The following is a 22,994-nucleotide window of genomic DNA, read 5'->3' as shown; positions in this document are numbered from 1 at the left end:
TTCTCTGGAACTGCATCTCTTGCCTCTGGTGTTTTGCATCATTTGCAAGAGGTTTCGGGGGCCCGCCTGGATCTGTTTGCCTCTTGGCGGACTGCTCTTCTTCCTTGGTTCTGCTCCAGTTGCCTCGAAGCAGGGAATTGGGGGGGTTTGCCCTGTCGATCCCGTGGCCTAGGGGTCTGTTGTATATGTTTCCTCCCGTTCCTATGGTCCAGTCTTTTCTCCAGAAGATGCGATGGGAGAGGGCTCGGTGGTGGCAGTTCTCACTTTCTGGCCCCGCAGGTCCTGGTTTCTGTTGCTACAGAACCTGACAGTTCTTTCTTCTTGGGTTCTTCCAAAGATTCCCTCCCCCTTGAGGCATCTGGTTCCTTCTCTTCCGCTCTCCCTGACGCTTGCGGTTTGGATGTTGAACGGCTAACTCTGCAGAAGGATGGTGTACCAGATCATATTGTATCCTTGGTACAGGGTTGTAGGAGGCGGTCTACAATCTCCTCCTATTCTAAGCATTGGTCTAATTTTGCTTCTTGGTGTTCCCTTCACCATTTTTCTCCGGTGTCTTCTCCTGTCTCTGCTCTGCGACAGTTTTTGTGGATGGGTTCGCTAGAGGTTATGCTTTTTCTACCCTGAGGAGTCAATGGGCTGCTATCCAAGCCTTTCAGGATCCTGCCTCTTGGTCTGCTTCAGTATCTACTTTGGTCTCTCGGTTAATTCTGAGTTTTTTCCTTTCTGCACCGATGGTGAGATCAGATGTTCCTCCTTGGGATCTGCCTGTTATTTTTTATGCTCTTCAGTCTCCTCCTTTTGAGCCTCTTTCATCTGTTGATCTCAAATTTCTGTCTTGAAAGGTGGCCTTTTTGGTGGCTATTACTTCGGTACGGTGGCTGGGGGAGCTGACCGCTCTCTGTTTTCCCCCTCCTTCTATGAGGTTTCTTGAAGATGCTGGTGTACTCTGTCTGGATCCGGCGTTCCTTCCTAAGGTTGCTTCCCATTTCCATTCTTCTCAGGAGATGATCCTTCCTACCTTTTATCCTATTCCTTCTTTGCTGGAAGAGTGTCTGCTAAACACATTGGATGTGACACGTGCTCTCTCTGTGTATGTGGATCAGATTGCTCAGTTGCGGTACTCTGACAGTCTGTTTGTGACATGTGGGGTTGCTGGTCGTGGTAAGGCTGCCTCCAAATTGACCATCTGTGGTTGGCTTAAGGAGATGATCAAACTAGCTTATGAGAGGGCTAGGTTGGCTTGCCCCCTGTCTATTCAGGCGCCCTCCACTAGGGGTCTCTCGGTCTCATGGGCTGTGTTCTCTGGGGTCTCTTTGGCAGAGATTTGTAGGGCGGGTACCTGGATTCAGATTCCACTTTCATCTGGCACTATCGAGTGAATTGTGCTCATACGCATGCTGGGAATTTTGGTTCTGGGGTTCTCAAAGAAGTTGGGGGAATCCTTCTTTATGACGGTTTTGTTTTTTTCATTAAAGTGCACTGCATTTCAATCTGCTTGGGGTGTGTGCTTCTTTCTGTTTCCAGACCTACACAATGGCCTTCTCTTCTTGTGGTGTTGCTTTGGTATGCCTCAGAGTGTGAGGACTGGGTCGAGGATGAGGTACGTAGCGGTAGTGCCCTGATTACTTATCGGTAATCCTCATTACTGTTAGTCCTATTCGTCCTCGACCCAGTCCTCAGTTCCCTCCCACACTCCCGGTTCAGGCCTTTGTGTGTTTGGTATGTCAGGACGCCTCCCTATTGGTCGTTGGTTTTTATGCCTGACCATGGAGGTTGAGGGCGGCAAAGGACTGTTTTTTGTTTTGTTTACTGTTTGGGATAGAGATATTCCTCAGAATGTGAGGACTGGGTCGAGGACGAGTAGGACTAACAGTAATGAGGATTACCGGTCAGAAATCAGGGCATTTGCCATCATCCATCTGCACAGGAAGTGACATCACTGGTTTCCAGCCAAAACTGTAGGCAAGCAGGAGAACTTCACTTCCCAACATCTATCTGCACAGGAAGTGCCATCACTGCAATTCCTGCCAAAACTGTCTTGAAATGAAGAAGCTAAGCAAGAGAACTTCATTTCCCATCATCCAACTGCACAGGAAGTGACATCATGTCTCTTCAAAACTGACTTTAAAAGAAGCCAAACAAGAGGACTTCACCTCCCATCATTCATCTGCACACACCCATGGCTGCCTGTGCATCCCCTTTCCCTCTCAGATCCTACTTAATTATGATTGCAGTGCAGCTGCACTGTGGATGTGCACAGTAGGCATGCCACTGGTGTGTCAAACTTCACGTCAAGGCAGAAGAACAAACCCTGACCTTAAAGAAATTAATGATCCAATGCCTTTATATTCCTGCAGCACAATTCCCAGTCAACACTATGACCCTCATTATGAGCCTGGCGGTGTGGGGACCGCCAGACTCACGGTGGTGGGTTCACCGATGCAGTTGTGGCGGTCCACCCGCCATATTATGACCATCGCGGAGCCGCCACGTTTGAAACGCCCCCACCGCCAGGCTGCCGCCAGCCAACAGCCTGGCAATCTCGGCATTTGTAATCCTCCAGGGTGGCGCTGCACGCAGTGCCACCCTGGGGATTATGAGTCCCCTTCTGCCAGCCTTTTCATGGCGGTTTTCTCCGCCTGGGAAATTCTGGCAGAATGGGTGACTCAGGGGCCCCAATGCACAGCCCCATTGTGCATTCCACTGCCCGAATTACGGGCAGTGGAATGCCGACGGGTGCTGCTACACCTGCCGCACCGCCACATTGCCCCTGGCTCCATTAGGAGCCAGCATCAATGTAAAGGTCCTGTTCACCGCAGGGCCGGATGACAGAAATGCTGTTTCCGCCCGCCGGCCCTGCGGTGAAAGCATAATAGGGCCGGCGGCGTCATGACCATACTGGTGGTCTTTCGGCTGGATGAGTTCATCTGGCGTCTTGCTCCGTCCACCGAATTCATAATGGGGGCCTATGTGCCTAGGCAAAAGGAACAAAATCATAACATATTCTTTGGGGATAATATTTCCCAAAAACTTTTACATTAGAATTATAGTTTAGTATTTACACATTAAAGTAGTAGTTAATTTTCAGCTGGCACTAGCTCTTGGCCTGATAAAATCTCAGTCACTAGTAATTACTCAGGCTACATTCCAGTTGTTTTTTGCCCATTGTGCCATTCCAGACAGAGACTAGCCTGGTGTAAATCAGCCTTGTTCCTCCTCCATTGGGAACAGTCTAACCCAAACTGCCAGGACTGACTGGACCTATATCGAGAATCAAATTGTATTTGACCATTTATTGATTAATTGGTCAGTTTATTTGACACCTGTCCCAGAGAAGTTGCTACCAGTTAGCTTGTCCTGATGAAGCTCCCATAAAATCATTCCTAGGGTTGAAACATCAACAATTATGTTGCTCGGACAAAAACAAAATAATGGACATAATACCCCTGCACAGCAGTGGGTATCTTGGAGTTTTAAATTGCCTCTGTGACATTGAACTTTGCACCTTCTCACCTTATCATTTTTGTCACTTGCATTGTATCTACACCAGGAGCAATTTTGTTTGATAGTTGTTGTTTTATAATTCTGCTTTGCCCTAAATTCCTTGTCCATAAATGATTTCTCGGACCTTTGTTTTATTCTAAAAATTTAGTTTGATCTGGTTTATGGCTAGTCTTCCCCCAACCATGATGCTACCGCAGCCACGTGGCTTTGACATCAAATTGTCTTGTGATTTAATTATATCTTACAGCTATGTTAAAACTTGCTTAGGTGGGCATTCGGGTATGCATAGTTTTTGAGGCACAGTAATAGGAATACATCCTCACTGTCTTCAATTTCAATGAAAAAATAGTACAATCACAAGTTTGTGAAACAAAATAATTTATATGCTGTGATGGAGGCACCCTTTCCCTAATTTTATTAGAAACCTTAAAGTGCTCTAGTGCCCTTCTTCACATCATGCTTTTACTGTGCATTTTAATTCTAAATTAAGAAAAAAACATCCAGCTAATTTGACGTCTTGTGTTCAGAAAACTCATGCATAAGGTTAAAAAAGGCATCATAATACTTCAGCCATCTGGTACCACTTGTTTTGCTAGTAGAATTTTTTTTTAAGTCTGCAAACTGTAACTGTTTATTTAGGTTAATTGCCTGTGGAGGAAATGTTTACAGTGATATTGTGCAATGTCTTGTGCTTTGTTGCTGCATGTCACAGTACACCTGTAAAAGTCTTTATGCTACTGTACCAAAATATTTGGAGGCTTATTCACAAACTACATTTTGTAGAACTTCTCATGTTAGTACTACTCAGGTACTACATCATGCTTTTCACTACCCTATGTGCGGAAGTCTCTGTCTCTGCATTTCCTGCGTTTTATATTCGGAGTCTCTGACCGGACTGTGGGGATCTCCGCACTTGTAAGTATACATTTTAGTAGCGAGCATAGGGAGTTACGGGGGAGTAGCTGGAAAATGGGGAATACTTACTACATAACAAAAGGGGTTTTGGGAGGAGAAATGTTGGGTTAAGGAGAGCTAAGGAGCAGCGTGGGAGAGATTTACACCCACCAACAAAAGACTAAGCAGTTCCTATTCACAAACTGAACTTCTAAAGTAACTACCACCAAAAAGTACCCAAAACAGCAGTACATGTACTCCAGATCAGGCCTAGTGTCCGTCCAGCACCACACATGACCAGCTACTGGTACTGCAACACTCTCCTGCCACAGAAAATAATAGAGGCAGCAATTTAAAATAGCACCCAATATGAATAAATGTTAAAATAATTTAATTTATGTGGGTTTTTATTAAAATATATATGTTTAATTTAATGTTAAATATATACATATATATTCATTATATACATATATAAATCATAAATGTGAATTTAAACTAGTATAATAATGTTTTAATCTAAAAATCAATGTAACTTTATTTTTACTTTAGGTGGGATTCTTTTTTAAATAAATCTTTACAAAAATAATGTAATATGTTTACATTATTTACATTTATAACTCAAGATTAAGTTGATAGTGATGTAGCATTTTCATACATTCAAAATAAATATATACAGTTTATTAGAAACACTATTTAATATAAAAATAGTTTTCTAATTTGTTGAAGTTTAATCAACATTTTTAAACCTCCCTATGCTTTACCATAGGGAGTTCTCAGCACCAGTGGTGGAGACCTCAACCTATTTGTGAAAACTTACGACCAGTAACTTTACGCTTGTAAATTTGGCTCCACAATTAATTTCAGGGGGTGGAGATATGTACGTCTACACTTTGTAATAAATTAACTCTCTGAAATGGTGAATAGCCAAATGTAGTACATTTACTGCAAAGTACAAAACTAAGGGTCTGATTTAGATTTCGGCGGAGGGGTTAATGGTGATGAATATCCCGTCTGCCGAAATCTAAATACCATAGAAAACAATGGCATTTAGATTTCGGCGGCTGGGATATGCGTCATCATTGTGATGGAGTAACCCCATCTGCTGAAATCTAAATCAGGCCCAGAATGTACTTGTGCAAATTTACGTTATATCCTGAAACATTGCCTAGTACCCGTTTTGCCCAGGTAGTTAATTTGTAGGATAAAGTGCAGATAATGCAGTCATTCAGAAAACGATTCATGCATGCAGAAGTAAATGCCAGATCATAATAACTCCAAAATATTGTGAGACTCTTATGCATAAAGTGAACTTAAATATAAAAATTAATGAGGCACATACTAAATGGCCATTTCAAGTGGTCCACCTCTTATTAAAAAAGGTTCCTCCTCTAAATCTTGCTCACCAGCTCTCTTAAGTTATTCTTGCTACTTCTTATCCTTGGTTCACCCTCTAGTTGCATCAGATCAACGGAGCGTGTGCAAAAGTTCATAGATTACTTCTCATCTTCCTGAAAATGATAAAGAATACATTTGTACTCCTACATGGTTTTTCATATGTGTGAGCATGTGACCTTGAAGAGAGGAAAACAAAAAAGAGTGGAATGTTTGAATTAATCTCAGCCACTGGTAATTACTTAAGATCTCATCCCAGTACATCATTTTTTGTGCCCACCATGCCACTTCAGATAAGAACCAGCCATGTGCAAATCAGCCTTGATCCTGCTCCAAAAGGGACAGTCTAGCCTAAACTGCCAGGCCCAGTCCCCTCCAGTCGGAAACACAAGCAGCCCCACACAGCTTTTATGGTAGATAGGCTTTGTGAATGAGGTGGAGCTTTAGGCTTGATCACTGTGGCACAGGGAGCCTGAGACCCACATCTGGACATAGCTGACACAGTCACACATAAAGTGCCATACTGAGGGAAAATGTAATGACTTGAATTAATCCCAACTACTGTTAATTATATCAGGCTACATCGAAGCCCATCGTTTCTTTGCCTACCAAGCCACTTTGGGCAGGAACCTGCCATATGCAAATCAGTCTTTATTTCTGCTCCAATAGGAACAGTCTATCCTGCACTGCCAGGTCTGGTCCCCTTTGAACGAACTTAAATGTAACACCAGACTGGTTTCATCCTAAGTAGGCCTTGTCAGTGATGGGTAGCTTGAGCCCTGTGACGGAGTGAGCACAGGACCCACTGCTGGACATACCCATAGAGTTAAACTGAGGAAAAAACAGATCGTACTGAATTATAAAGAAAGTGTTTTCAGCTATACATGCTTATCACTGCACTGCACGAAGTTGTTTATTTTTGTGATACAAAACCTATAAAACTTTACCTTCGTCAAGATTAATATTATGGAAAATGCAATTCCCATTAAAAAAACACATAATATATATCCTGCATGTAGTGAGCACCTGAAATATTATAGAAATATATTTTGCGATATACATATCTTCGATTTCGAGCCATTAAAATCATACATTGGCTTTCTACTTCCTTAAAAATAATCTGCTTATACAATAGTGGCCTACGCTGCACCTGATAAAATTCCTCCATGCACATATAATAAAACAATGTATGCCAAATAGTCCCCACTTCTGCACCACATTTTCGCGCCGGTGGTTACATACTTTTATCACATCTGGTACATTCGTGGCACAGAGTGAAATTCAGAATGGACTTAAATAAATCTATTCGGCATTTTAGTTGCAGCTAAAAGCTAGTGGTGGAAGTGAAACTCTAATACTATCTTGAGCCCATTGAAGAATAAATGCTGGGGAAAAGAGAAAGAAGTTCTTTGTTTGCTTCTTTTCAGCAGACTTTTCAAGTACACGACAGGAAGGGGTCGGGTTTTGTTCATGTGAATATCCCAGGCAGGCTAATTGATGGGAGAACAATTCCCCGCTCACTGGCAGATTTTGTAACTAATCCGCTAAATCAAATACCGTGGAGGTCTTTTTCAGTTGTATTGCTAAAAGCACACTGGGCCCGATTCACAAAGATTTTTAAATGTTTATGTGTAACTTGAAGTACTCATGAATTCCAGGAATAGGGCGGGAGGAGTCTTCCTACCTTACTTCTTGCTTTCTCCTGCAAGATTAAGGCCCTCGTTTTGACTTCGGCGGACAGAAAAGCCCATCCGCCAAAGTTCCGATGGGGAGGTCGCCGCCATTGTGGCTGCCTCCCCGCCGGGCCCATTACGAGTTTCCCGCTGGGTCAGCAGGCGGAAACGCAGTTTCTGCCCACAGGCCCAGCTGCCCACTGGCCCAGCGAGAAATGGCCTACAACATTGTCTCCGGCTCATAATAGAGTCAGTGGCAATGCTGTAGTGCGTAGGGTGCACCAGCACCTGTCATAATGTTCACTGTCTGCTAAATAGTGAACATTGCAACAGGGCTGGCCAGGGGCGCCCCTGCACTGCCCATGCCAGGTGCATGGGCAGTGCCGGGCCCCCCCAGGGGCACCCTGCACCCCGTCCCTGCCAGTCTTTTCATGGCGGGGTTACCGCCATGAAACCGCTGGCAAAGAAGGAGGTCGTAATCCCCAGGGCCTTGCTGCTTGCAGTGCTACCCTGGCAGATTATGACCGCCAGCACTGCCAGACCGTTGTGGAGATGAAAATTGGTGGTGCTGGCGGTCTGACTGCAGCGCTACTGCCGCAGTCGTAATGTGGAAGTTGGACCACCTCATTGGCAGCGGTCCAACTGCCACCGTGATCCTGGCGGTTATTAGACCGCCAGCATCATAATGAGGCCCTTAGTCAGGAGTACTGCAAGAGTAAGTCAAAGCAAAATCATTGTTTATCAGGTTCCACCATCACAATCAATCTACAATAAAAAATAAATGATTAATGAACACGTGTTCACGTGCGTTGCCAAAGCAAATGATTCATGAAGAAAGAAACTATTGACTTCTGTGTATGTAATCATAGTGCAAATGTATCTTTCGTCTGTGTGATATGTTTGATAAGATGTAATAGGTGTATGGCTTTTTGATACTGTAGGTCGTTGTGGCGTTTTCAGGGATGTGCCACGTTTCTGTGGCAACGCCATATTTTTAGCGCTGTTTTGTATTCCTGAGGCGCTATGATATTTATTAGATATTGTAGCACTTCTTAGGCTGTGTGATATTCTTGTGATTGACAGGCTTATCGTGGATAATGTGACGTTCATGGAAGCACGTGATATTCATGAGGTAGCCTGACATTTTCTGAGCTGTGCAATATTTTTTGCTGTCCTTTGCACGGATCTTTCTGATAATCGTAAAGAAGTGTGCTATTCAAATGTATTTATTGTCTGAAAGAAGTGTGATATCCAGAAGTTTTTATTTATCTGCTTTTCCCCATTGCTTCTAATGTTTAGCGACCTATGTGTTCAACAGTTGTTTTTTCTCTTTTTAGCATTTTAAGTGTTCAAGTTAAAGTGTGAGGGCTATAAAGTGAAGTGTAGTGAAATGTGAGTGCTGAGGCAGGCAGGCACCGGGCCTCATTTAGAGTTTGGCGGACGGGTATTTACTCCATCAGGGTGATGGAGTACAGTACTCCGTTGTCCAGAGGTAGTACCTGGCCACGAAACTTTGAGATATCTGCCAGCACAGTGGACATCTCTTACACTAACAGGAACTGGCTTCACTGTGGTTCAAGTAAATGCATTGAAAATGTGGCAGATGCATCCGTCAACATGAGGGAGCTGTGCAGCAAACTTTGAATGTTTTTTATTTATTTTTAAAAAATCCCAAAGGAGGATTTTCTTTATCTATCTTTGTGGGGAAAAAAAAACAATGACATCCTCTGTCCATGGATAATTTTTAGGTTTTCATAGTCCCTTATCACTAAGTTTTACCTAGCAGTGACGGACAGAAAAACTGGCCATTAGTTCACCCATTCTCAATAGAGTAGTTGGTAAATGGCCAAACCTCGAACAGCCCTCTCTCTGTTGGGCCATTGGAGGTCTATGTCGGCAGCAGAGATGGAGTAGTCTTTGCTGTCAACATACTGTAGGTCTGCCCGATTCTAAATGAGGCCGGCAGACCTTTAGTTTGGCAGAGAGGGTGCTCTGTTGCAAGCCATATTCCTTCCACCAAACTAAAATCGGTCTCCTAGTCTTGTAAACTGAAATAGGAGTACTGTAGAGAGCAGTCTAAGTGGTGCAGGATAAAGGATGTGTGGTGTGGGATGCAGAGACAGTGCTGTGAGGTGCACTGTTAGTGATGCAGAGATATAGCATGACATTTAGTATGGCAGTTAATGTAGATGCTGAAGGGTGTGCACATGCAGTGTTGAGTTTACTATGAGTGCTTTGGAAGCTATTGAGAAAAATTGAGGTGCATTATAAATGTGGTATGTGGCATACAGTGATGGCACTTGGACATATTTCTGTAGGTGTGAGGCATTACTTGGGGCTTCAAGACATTCCTGTGGGTGAGGGACATTGTTTGAACCTTCAAGACTTTTTGGTGGCTATGTGGCATTGCTTTGAGACATTCCTGTGGATGTGGGACATTGCTTGACGTTTTAAGACATTCCAATGGGCATGGGACATTGTTGTTTTAAGACTTTCTAGTGGACGAGGGACATTGCTTGGGGCTTCAAGACATTCTGGTGTCATGCAACATTGCTGGGGGCTTCAGAGCATTCCAGTGGCTGTGTGACATCCCTTGGGACTTAGAGACATTCCTGTGTCATAGGACATTGCTTTGGGTTTCAAAACATTCCAGTGGTTGCAGGTCACTTGTTAGGGCTTCGAGACATGCTGGTGGTCATGGGCCATTGCTTGGAGTTTCTTGACATTCTGGTGGTTATGGGGTATTGCTGGGGGTTTCATAGCATTCTATCGGTTGTAGTACTTTGCTTGGGCCATCAAGATATTCCATTTGTCGTGGGACATTGCTTGGGGCTTTGAGACATTCCAGTTCTCATGGGGAATTTGCAATATTCCAGTGGTTGTGGGACATTTCTGGGACTTAGAGACATTCCGACGGTCTTAGGACCCTGCTTGGGCTTCGAGAGATTTCAGTGGTTGTGGACATTACTATGATTGGGACATTCATAAGTCTGTGTGATATTCATGGGTCTCCGTGGCTAGTCCGAGGGGAAATCAATGTCCAAATCTTTAGACAGAAATTCACGCACCGGGTTTCTTTTTTTTTAATTAAATAAAAGAGAGGTCCACCAGAACGTCTCTGCCTCAACAGTTCTAAAGAAAAAACTTAAATGTTTGGTGGCATGCTGCAAAGATCGGAATTTGACTCTGTAGTTCGATCGATGTTCTGCCTACATGAACCAGGCTGCACGTCTGAGCAGTACAGAAAAACACACGCCGATAAACGTCCTTGTTCAAGATCACACAGTGCGGCCTTCCATCACAGAGCCTCAGTTGATGCAATACACCTCCTTCTGCGATCTTCCCTCCTCCCTGTTCTCGCTCCTCTGAAGAAGTCTTGAAGCAAAGGTTCGTGACAAAATCGTCCTGCAAGACATTAGATGGCATTTGTAATGACATGAGCATGATATACCATATTCGACCAAGGATATATGATTCCAACCTCTTGTGGCTTAAACTCGCCTATTTTCTTTAGTGGTGCCAGCAACAAATGCCGCACTTCTTATCAGACGGATGTTTGCGGATGTTCATCGGGAGAAAGCGACGTTCTCTGGGTGAACCAGGTGTTGGCCGTCTGCAGGTATGGGCTCCGTCTTCACGCTCTGACATGATGAGATCATCTCGTGTGGGAAATGTTCATCCCCTGTTCTGGCAAGGCCCGGGGAGAGTTTCATAACTGCTGATTAATCTTGCATGTACAGGATTACAAGCTCCGCAGATCCTGGCTCTAGGCGCCGGGATTCTGCTCGAGGGCGCAGCCGATGGGTGCAGCACGCGACTCATGTCAGTTCTGTTATACGCTGCAGCCCTTGCCTGGGCACTGCAGGGGATTACGTTTGGTGGGTATAAACCGCACTGATCTAGGGTTTTCATTGGTGGAAGCTGTGCACGGCCTACCTGTTTTAAGTTCATCATTCCAGCTGTATCGGCATCAAACGACCCGGGACCACGATGGTGCCTTTTTAACCAGTGCTCTTTTTCCAGCCAATGGAGAAAAGGATGATGGGATTTGTAGTTCTACCCTTGTAATGAGCAAAGGGAAACTGCAAATCACAACATATTTACTCTGTTCATTTGAGCCTCCGCATTCGGACTAATGTCTGTTTGTTTACCCTTTTATGCCTCGGCTACAGATATGTTATTGACAATACCTATTGGTTCAAATACATTACACTTACTCGGATGGGCTTTGTGATAGAGTAGTTGTTTGTCTCACTTCCCAGGTCCTGATTTGAAGACTTTCCTCCATATTCTCATGCTTACCCCAGTGCAGCCCTCCAGCCCACTTGTTTTCCCTTTTTACGTCGAGCGTAGCGGCACGCAAGCTCTTCGCATGCTTTTCGACCTGTTGTAATCTATTCGGTAAGCTTTAAACATGCTCATCTCACGCTCATCACTTTTATTCATTCCTGGGTTTGCCTTTCAACAACCCCTTGATGTCATTGGTAAATGCTTTAAGTTTGTCCCGCCGTGAGGCTCTTTTGTTACGCGTTGCAGACTGACCCTATTACATGGATTATTGCACAATAGCCAATATTCTTTCGGGAGGGTGAACTACTTTTTTTTTTTGTCTCTCCCCTTCATGCTCCATGGCAGCCATGGTGCTTTGAGCACGAACCGTGTGAATTTGATCAGCAGTATTGGATCGCTTGTGACATTGTTCACACTGTTACCTAATCAGACTCATTTCAATTTTACTTTTTTCTCCCCCCCTTCATGCTCCATGGATTAAAAAAAAAAACCTTGCAATTGGTAAAAGCTTTACTTAAATAAAAACACAGACACCATCAAAGCAACAATATTCACTGCACTCGGGGAAACTTGCCCCATAATGCTTTGCAAGCATTCTTTTTGCAAAACATTTTTACTCATAACTCAGCCTCTGGTGGTCCTAGGATAATGGGACCACCACCAAAACGATCACCTACTAGGTCTTTAGTTATATGCAGGGACACTGGAATTATGTTGGAGAAAGGACCAAAATATGCAAGAGCTGACCAATTTATCTGGCAAAAAAGTCCAGTTATGGATTTAGAACACCAAGAGCTCTAACTCAAGTAAATGTGAGACCTATTGCATTGCAAATGCTTGTTTTCATTCTTTGCTACTAGCTTTGAAAGCAGCATGTGGCCATCATAAGATGGTTTACTGATCATTTCAAGATGGCTGCCCATGTATGCTCGTGGGCACAGATGCCCGCAAGGCACATAAGAATAATTTTGTTTTATTTGAACAAATGTGAGTCAAAGATGACAGCTGCAGATGCGTGCGCACCTACGGTGACTATTTCCCAATAGAATGTATTAAAATAATTAAAATACATTCAAATATGGCCACTGACGATGAACCCGCACTCATGGAGGCTGTCTTTGATCAGCATTTGTTAAAACACTACAAATGTATTCAAAGATGGCCACCTTGGTTGTGCTCTAATGTGCGGCAGCGAGCCAAGTGAAAAAAAAAAAAAGCATTTGGAAAGTCAGTAGGTTTCACTGCCGAGAAGTATTGGCTTTTGCAAAGCTTGTCTCACTGTACTTGTGACTCTTTAATTGTTGTCACACCTTGAAGTGTCAGAAAGAAAGAATGTGGCAGCATGCCAGACAATCTCCCAGTAAAGGCCATTTAATGATGGCAAGAAAACCTTAAGAAAAGCATTACTTGTGTAGATGGGGAAATTGTTTTGAAGTATCACATGATGTACAACTACAGATAATGGGCCGCGTTACCCGGAGCAACTTTGGCCATTCTCTGCTTTTTGCTGAAATTATCGTTACATGCTGCACATGTTAGCTCCTGCTTGTATTGGGACCTATGATGCCTGCAAAACCAAGCATTCAGGTAGATGTTGATTGATGTAGCTGCTCCTAGTGACGTGTGGACAGTTAGCAATTCTGCCTCTACACAACTAAACCACAGAAATATCCTCATACTCACACAGTACCTTTACCTGGAGGGTTCTCCATTATAGGGGTTTTGAACAAAATGTTCGTGGTCCTGCTGAGATTTCTCACTATCTAAATCAGACTTCTTCAACAAGTAGCTTGTGAGCCATTGGTAGCTCTCCACTTACCTGTGAGTAGCTCTCCTATGTGCAGCTCAACCTATAAGACACTTTTACTTGATTGAATTAATATATGTATACCAAACCTGAGAGTGTATATTTGAGATGAAAATATGTGTATTTTTAGAACTGATTAGCTGATGTTTGAAGAAAAATGGCTCAATTTTAAAAATATATTTAAAGCTGAGTGATAAATCATGTGGCATTGGACACACTTAATATGAATTCCATTGTCTTGGTTCTGGGGGCATTGCAGCTATCACCGCTATGTAATATTCATGTTGAAGCATTTGAAATGCATAGAGTCTTTTTACATTACCATTGGCAATTCTGCCGGATATACTGAGGTGATGACTGTAAGTAATCTTGCATATGGTGGCCGCTAATGTAATTATGTCTGGTGTGATCACTATTACAACAATAATAATATTAGTAGCTCGGGATGATTTACATTGAACGTAAGTAGCTCTTGTTACAGAAGAGGTTGGAGAACCCTGATCTAAATGTAAGGGACAGCCATGCTAGTTGTGTATTAAATATAAGGCATTTAGAAACACATTTAACGATTTGGCACTGGTGCAAACATAAAGTAGCACGAATATGCAGGATTTGCACTACTGAAAAAATTGTTGGTAACTACCTCAGTGTCATGATAATAGATTTCTAGTAGTTCTGGGTTTTCAGTTACCTCCATAAAGCATGCATAGACTTGCATTTCCTTACATTCAATGAGAAAAGCTATGCTACGACCCTTAACTTGTTTAGTGATATTGGTTAAAAATGAGGGTCTGGCTGAATGCACCCATCTGACATGGTACAAGTTGATAGCTATATGCAATGGACATAATACTACACGTACTTGGAAGTAGCTTTTTGTGAGCAATAACTAAGGTTCATTGTGAATCAGTGTGCCACCTTAATACGTTTTGCAATGTGCCCATTGCTAATGCATTGCCATTGTATGCATGACTGGTTTGTATACATGGGAATAGCCATATTCAAGATCCTCATCCACGCATACAAATCCCTTCACAACACCGGCCCAACCTACCTCAACGAAAGAGTGAACTTCCACACTCCCACACTCAACCTCCGATCAGCTGACCTCGCCCTAGCCACAGTCCCCCGCATCCAACGCACCACCACAGGAGGCAGGTCCTTCTCCTACCTCTCCCCCAAAACCTGGAGCTCCCTCCCCACCAACCTTCGCAAAACCAAAGACCTCCTGCTCTTCAGAAAGAACCTCAAGACATGGTTGTTCGAACAGTGACCCTCCTTGCCACCCCACCCCCCAAGGGCCTTGAGACCCTCACGGGTGAGTAGTGCACTCTATACATTTTTTTTTTATTTGATTATTACATTCATGTCTCTCGTCCTTGTTATTACTAATGAGATGAATTCCTCCTCTAGAGAAAAGAGAACTCCAGAAAATGTGGCAAATATAGGTTTCACCCTCTCCTAGAAGGGTGCCATTATAGAGCGGCATGCAAAGTATCCTGTTGGGTTTTCTTGTCTCTTCGAGACAAAGACTATGGCATGTTTGAGATCCCTTCTGGACTCAGAACTCCGGCTATGCCAGTGGTCGCTCCCTACCTGCCATGCTTCAGGACAGTCAACTGAACTCTGTGGGATCGGGTATTATGGGTTCACCAAATGCAAGGGGTCCGTGCACAAGGTGAGACATTGTAATGTCCAGTTTTTAACTGCTATTGGTTTTGTAGCTAGAGGAAGTCTTATGTGGTCTTCTTAGCGCTTGTCTGGGTGTGGTGTGTGATGTTCATGCGTGAGTTTTCTATTTCGGCCGGACTCCGCCATGGAGTGTGTTCTAGTCCAGCGGGTTTTTATGCAATGCGTTCATGCAGGTAAAATATACTTACGCCAATGACAGTGATAAAGTGGTAAATTCTGGAGATCATAGGAAAGATTGGCAGGAGCTGTGTACCAGATATATATTCTGTGCCATACAAAGCAAAATATGGAGTTTCTGACTCCTAACGTTCCTTGTACCTCCGATGATGATCTTTGCTTTGACAATTCCAGAGATCTCAAATGTTTTTCTCAACATATTTCATTGACTGTTAAGAAAGAAAAAAAAGTGCCACGACAAAGAAAAAAAGGCAATTAATAGCATCCACAGTTTTTTTTGTTACACAGTTACTGATATCTTGGCTTTGTGGGTTTCTTACCAGAGATCTCCAATATCGGAGTGCCTATTCATCTTCATGTGCTTGATATGATCCCCAGAGAGTAGAAAGATCCTTATAGGATAAATATGCCATGATTTATTTCCCAGAGCAATATCACAAAATAAAATGATGGACAGAGTGTTGAAACGTTTCAAACACTAACCCTCATGATTTATTTCCCAGCTGTATCCGCTGATGGCAATGGAAGCTTAAGTCCCAGGCCCCATCACAACTGGGAAGAGCATCAAGGTCAGAGGAGAACATTCTTAAGGATTCAGCTGACAGGAAAGAGGACTCTGTTCTAAAAAGTCTACTTAGGCTCTCACCTAGCATTGAGTGAGTATATGTGAGGTAAATACCTCTCACTCTTTTATTTCAGGGCTCAAGGAACTATTTTAGGCAGGGGAACAAGGTGCAGTGCTAGAAGACATGGAGCGCCAAATTGGGGTCTTCTCAGATGTGTCTTCTAATGTTGTGAGTGCTTCTGCTCTGGCTAAAGGAGCATCTGTGGCAGCTCAGTATAGTATGCTCCTTAAAGCCTGGCACATGGATGCAGCACGGAGGCTGTGTGTCCTGCACATGATATTTGATGGAACCTGAGTCTTTGGTGCAGAGCTTAAAGGCTAGATGCAGCACCTGTTTAAAGAAATAAATGACACTGCCTCACTTAGGCACTTAGTTCCAGTAGCATTTATCAAGTTAGTCCCTTTAACAGATGCTCTTCTGCACCTGCAAGGTTGGACGGTTTTCCAGTATGTCAAGGGTTGGTTGATTCATGCCCCCTGTTGTACCTGGCTTTTTGACAGGGACATCCCCAAACTTTTTGCCTCCTTCCTCCTATTTTTTCTGACCTGTTGTTGCTGGCTTTTGACCTCTGGGCACTTTACCACTGCTAACCAGTGCTAAAAGTGCATATGCTCTGTGTGGAAATTGTACTATTGATTGGTTTATCCATGATTGGCTATTTAATTTACTTATAAGTCCCTAGTAGAGTGCACTATATGTGCTTAGGGCCTGTAGATTAAATGCTGCTAGTGGGCCTGCAGCACTGGTTGTGCCACCCACTTCAGTAGCCCCTTAACCTTGTCTCAGGCCTGCCATTGCAAGGCCTATGTGTGCAGTTTCACTGCCACTTCGACATGGCATTTAAAAGTACTTGCCAAGCCTAGAACTCCCCTTTTTCTACATATAAGTCATCCCTAATGTGTGCCCTAGGTAACCCCTAGAGCAGGGTGCTATGTGGGTAAAAGGCAGGACATGTACCTGTGTAGTTATATGTCCTGGTAGTGTAAAACTCCTAAATTCGTTTTAACGCTCCCTTCATAGGCTAAAATTGGGGCTGCCCTCATACACTGTTGAAGTGGCAGCTGCTGATCTGAAAGCAGCAGGTAGGTCATATTTAGTATGGCCAGAATGGTAATATAAAGTCCTGCTGACTGGTGAAGTCGGATTTAATATTACTATTCTAGAAATGCCCCTTTTAGAAAGTGAGCATTTCTTTGCACTAAAATCTTGTTGTGCCCTTCAATCCACGTCTGGCTAGGTTTAGTTGACAGCTCCTTGTGCATTCACTCAGACACACCCCAAACACAGGGTACTCAGCCTCACTTGCATACATCTGCATTTTGAATGGGTCTTCCTGGGCTGGGAGGGTGGAGGGCCTGCCCTCACACAAAGGACTGCCACACCCCCTACTGGGACTCTGGCAGACAGGATTGAACTGAAAGGGGGCTTGGTGCATTTCTTAGACACTCTTTGAAGTCACCCCCACTTCAAAGGCTCAACTTAGTATAAAAAAGGGCCTCTGCCATACCTCATCAGACACTTGCTGGAGAAAAATAACGACGCAAGTCCGTGTGTACTGGGGAGAAATCGACGCACACACCATTTTTCCACGCATCTCTTCTTCTGTGGCCCTCGGAGGAGATTTTCCACTCCAAACCAGGTACTTTGTGCTTGAAAGAGACTTTGTTTGCTTTTTAAAGACTTAAGACACTATATATCACTTTTCAGTGATATCTCTACAAATTCACATTGCAACTTTATTCGTTTTGACCTACAAATATCCTCATAAATATTATATATTTTTCTAAACACTGTGTGATGTATTTTTGGGGCGCTATATGGTGGTATTGTATGATTTATTGCACAAATACTTTACACATTGCCTTCTAAGTTAAGCCTGACTGCTCATGCCAAGCTACCAGAGGGTGGGCCCAGGATAATCTTGGATTGTGTGTGACTTACCCTGACTAGAGTGAGGGCTTTTGCTTGGACAGGGGGTAACCTGACTGCCAACCAAAAACCCCATTTCTAACACCCCCTCACTGATCAAAACATTGAATGGATTAGAGGTGGTTAAGAGCTGTATGTCTCATTTCGGTTTAATTCTCAACCTAAACAAATGCCAGCTATCACCGTCCCAATATCTGACCTTCTTTGGGACCTTACTCAAAACAGATGCAGATGTGGTGCTTCAATCAAACCTAAGAGGTGATAATCTTCAGCTTCTTTTGAAGTTACGGAAGGCTTCGGTGAGTAAATGACTAGAGGTTCATTGTCACATAGCATCATGTGTATTCACAGTACCATGGGCCTGGTCCATATTCATCCACCATTGTCACTATTACAGTAATATCAATACCTCAGTGGTGAATATGGCAACTTTATCAAAAGTCCTTCTAATGCATCCAGATTCTCCACTGGTTTTAATAATAGAAATCAATCTCTAGGTTAAAGAGGCACTCTGGAGATGTTGACATGCCAAGTACGTTGTTCCTTGATGGAGAATAGGTCATCAGATTGAATGGAGGTATCAGAAGTGTTCCATGCTCTTCAGCATTTTAAATTTCTTGCTGAAGGCCACAGTGACTTAGTAAGGATTCACAATACAGTGTCACATATAAATCATTAAGGATGGACTTGATCAAGCTCCTTGAATGCAGTTGTAATCCAGCTGGATTGAAACAGTGTCTATGCAGACTAGCTAAGCAGACTGTTCATCTTCTCAGGACGTCTGTTTATCTCCAGCAACTTTCCAGAAAGTGTGCAGGGGAATCAGAACCTCCTTCCTGGACATGGACCTCTTTGCCTCTACAAGCAATGCCAGAGCTCGCCAGGTTTTGCTACCTTAATCAAGAAATGGAGGTTTGGAGGGTGGGCACTGATTCAATGAAGTTGGCCAAGAAGTTGCTGTATGTTTTTTTCCAGAGCCCTTTAATTCCCTGTGTACTATCAAAGATTCAGGAGGAGAGAGCAATGTTCATTGCTATAGTACCTGTTTGGCCCCAGAGAGCATAATTTCCACTTCTGCAATTCCTGGCAATTCTACCTCACTGTTGTCGCCCTCTAATTCCACCTCCTTCGCATACCTATAATTTTCCTTTCCCAAAAGGAAAACGTGAAATCATATACCAGACACATTGATTATTTTAAGAAATGGTACATAGTCTATAACTGCTATGAATGTTCCTCTGTTCTTCATTTTGCTTGGGATGAGTTTCAGCAATGGACTTCTAATAGAGGTTTTTTTTGCCACTGGAATAGTTTGGAGGAAGGAGAATTACTGGTTGTTAAACTGTTTACGAATTGTTTCTTTATCCGGACCTATAACATGTTCCAGGTCTCCACCTTGTGATTTACATTTAGTGTTGAGAGCTCTAACTCTTCAAGCTCATCTTTTTTAGACTTTATCTTGTGTTCATTTAATGTTTTCACGGTTAATGTAGCCATTACCTCAGCGTGCACATTTGTGGACTTGACTTTTTTAATAAGCCTCTCACCTTTTGGGGGGATTTTGATATGAGAGAGTAATCCTGAAACCTAAGGTCCAGTTCTTTTAGGAAGCCAGATCATGTTTTTATCACCTTTGGTTTGGCTGGTCTAGTTCAGAAAGTGACATCTAATAGTGGTAACAAATGGATCGAATTAACATTATCCTTGGCGCATTCATTACAAGATGGTTCTCTTACTCAAAGATTTCAAGGTCGTTATACGAGTTCTATGAATACGATGCTTATGGTTCACTTTGCAGTTTGATCACTGGCACTGAGCACCAATTTATGCATTGAAATGAGTGTCTGCATTAGTTGCTTTTGTTTGTGCTTTTTCATTGTCAAAGAACTCGTGGTTCGGGAATACCTCACCAGTAATGCCCGGCATGGGAATGAGGGATATAAAGGTAATGTAGCCCGCAATTACTTACAAGTAAATTCATTACTCTTAGCCCTACTTGTCCTTGTCCCAGTCATTACCACTTACCCTTCCTCACTTTCCCTACCATTAATAGTGCTTAGCAGTGACCGGTGGATGCTGAGAAAGTCATTCAGGGGGCGGGGCTTGCATTCACAGCATTTCCTTGAGTTTTCCTATTTCTAGAGGTGAGACCCGATCCATTAGTATTGACTGTGACACATAAGAGTAGGTCGAAGAGCATTGCAGATCACCAGCAATCGGTACAGTGCAGTTGATCATTGGCAACTACTCAGAACAGAGACTATCTGTTTGCAACAGGGGTTGCAAAATGTGACACTACTAGTCCACTGTTAGGGTTTATGTTGGACTATGGGTAACTCTCATTGATCTCAGAGGGCCAACTAATCTGATCCCAGAACCTGGTAGTACGCTGGGCTGCAACCTCATTAGTCATTCAAGCACAAGTCCATGGCAGAGTCCTTCTGTTGCTTACAGGCCTCTTCCCCTAGGATTGCTAAGGTCCTCACTGTAATCAAGGTACCAAGATTCATTCCTGGGGTTTCATTTAATAAACCAGAGGATTGTGGGAATTGTAGTCTTTGTTTGCCTCAATTCAGCAAATTCGACTGATGCAACTGAAAACAAACGTTTGTACGAGGCCTGTCCAGGAGAAGAAACACAAAGCCCTACTGCGATCCTACAACTCGACCTACCACATAATAACTCCCCCATCATCTTGGTATGAGGTTTATACATGTGCATTTCTCAATGACATGTTGCGCATTCACCATTGCATTCCACTGCTTACATTTTTTTTGGAAGAGGTCGATCAATGATGTGCCTAGAATCACACAACTTACACTCAAGTGCTAGGCGGTGATTAGAACGAGGGTTAACCTCAAACCCACATAAGCTTGTGCGCCCAAAGCCAGATCATGGACTTCATAAATTGAGATGCCTGATCCTTACAGCCTCGTTATTAGTAGCAGAGGCTTACAACAGACATTTTTAATATATCCAGCACCGGGCAGACCGTCAGCGCTTGGCAACGCCACACTCAACAGGGCTGCACGGCACTGCAAGTGTCTACACATACATCCTGATGATAACAGATTTCCTTTCGCCATCAACACGTGTCTATAAAATATTATTTGTTTTGGGGAGGGGCTTACGATGAACTTCATGTAGATGGAGGTAGTCAGCATCATAGGTCTTTGGGCACGAGACTTGCCACACTAGGTCTTCTAGGTTCTATGGCTGTGTGCCTTCTATCCTGGCATTCAGTTCTTGCCAGAAGCACTTTCCTGCACGGCAGCGTCAGACTCCTTCCTGACAGACACCCCGCCTTCACCTTGGCGATGGGGAGACAGCCCTGTGGTAGCAGGAGATTCTGCCGTGCTCCTCTCTGCGATCCCTAGTCAGGGTCAGGGCCTCGGTGCCCTCGAATTCTTAGCAACCTAGTGTGAAACGTCCTCCAAATGCGCGCTGAGCAAGTTGTGGATAAGTGAGAGGGTTTTGGAATATTTCTTTTTTATTGCAGTGCAGAGAATCAGGGATACTTATTCCCAAAATCAGACAGCTGAAAGAGGGGCATTTTATGTTAGAGAGATTGAGATTTTACAGCTCGTTTGGAAAAGTACTGGGTTTAATTAATGTTAAATGGTACAAAAATAAAAATTGACAAGTAATGATCAAATCGCAGAGGTCCAAACATTTGTAGTGGATGGACCGTGCTACCTGTATTAACACAAGAACATGCGCTTAGTATGGACCTCAGTAACTGGCAGCCGAGAGCGTCCCCGAATCTTTCGGTTCCTCGGGATCTGATTGGTTGTAAAGAAAGTAAACAGGAATTATAACCAATCAGTCTTCGAACCCGACAATGACCATCAGCACCGGAAGAAACTGTCACTTGACTCGTTGTTGCCAGTGGGATCAAAGCACCTCCATAGGGGAGAACATGGGTGCAATAAAGGAAACACAGACAAGGAAACAGATGTGAACCGAGTGAAACACGTATACTGTGAGTAATAGAGATAACTGGTAGGCAGACAATAGCAACGGAGGTATTAGGCCAGCCTGGGAAAATGTTTGTACACTATAAAAGTGTTTGGTTTCAGAACAGGGAAAAGGCCCAGAAAACTGATGCCATGTTCCAGAAAAATACAATTGTGCAATATACAGCGCGGAAAAACTTTTTGAATTAGGCATTAAATATTTTTTATTTTGCTACGACAACATACAGGGCATCTTCCGTTCCCTAGCATGGCAAATCAGGCAAAGGAGACACTTGTTGCCAGGTCACTTGTGCTGTCACAAGCATACCACCTACGGGAGGAATAGGGAGTGGGTGTTGCTTATACCATAAGGTATTTAACCAATCAGAATTTAGGCTACTAATGTTAACTGAAATTTCATTGGGAATTATATTACTAGTTAAACATTGTACATATAATTTGAAGTTTAAATAGTCATAAATTGTGTAGCTCAGTTATAGCCCAGCTTTTGTAGCTTCCTCCAGTGTTTAATTTGTGCTTGTTGTTTCCGGTGCTCAGCACCGGCACTTACTTTTGTGCCTCAGGCATTTACTGCGAGCAAAAGACACATACAGGAAAGACCGAAGAAGAGAAAAACGAAAAAGCGTCACAATGGGAGAAAGCTGCAAGAGTGAGCTGAAGGGGCAGGGATTGTCTTTAAATGGATTGAAGAGGATCTTAATGGCTTCACGACTACGCTGCCTCAGGATCCCGCGTTCGCACATTTAATTGCAGCAGCCACATGTTTAAAATGAGGGCTTTGGGCACCGGCACGTTTTTATTTACAAATTAAGCACTAGGGTCCTCTACTTGTTCTAATATGCTCTGGCCCTACACCAGTAGTGACCTGTGGACGTCAGGACTTCAGTCGCCGCACAATGGGGGTGCAATACTTTTTGAAGTGTGCAAAGAGTGTAGAGAGCCTTAGGCACACAGGTCTCCTTCTGCAGAATGGCCAAAGTAAGTCAGTGGAAAACTGCTAGCTCTCAGGATTCAACGGGCCCTTCATAAAAGC

At 43.4% G+C, this 22,994-nt stretch overlaps 1 protein-coding gene across 18 annotated transcripts in view; it reads left to right on the top strand.

The window, feature by feature from the left end:
* SYTL2 (synaptotagmin like 2) overlaps window positions 1-22,994 on the top strand; it is a 389,039-nt gene that overhangs the window by 14,679 nt on the left and 351,366 nt on the right. The window contains exons 2-3 of one of the 18 annotated variants that reach the window (XM_069203958.1): window positions 15,933-16,085; window positions 18,210-18,283. The exons of 16 other annotated variants lie outside the window; for them this stretch is intronic. The gene's annotated coding sequence lies outside the window, so the exon portion shown is untranslated. The remainder of the gene's footprint in view (window positions 1-15,932; window positions 16,086-18,209; window positions 18,284-22,994) is intronic. One more of the 18 variants, XM_069203960.1, reaches the window with a different exon arrangement.

The sequence above is a fragment of the Pleurodeles waltl genome, chromosome 8 (genome assembly GCF_031143425.1).
Source record: "Pleurodeles waltl isolate 20211129_DDA chromosome 8, aPleWal1.hap1.20221129, whole genome shotgun sequence".
Classification (NCBI taxonomy): domain Eukaryota; kingdom Metazoa; phylum Chordata; class Amphibia; order Caudata; family Salamandridae; genus Pleurodeles; species Pleurodeles waltl.
Note: the sequence above shows the minus strand (reverse complement) of the source record. Positions and strands in the feature narration are given on the sequence as shown.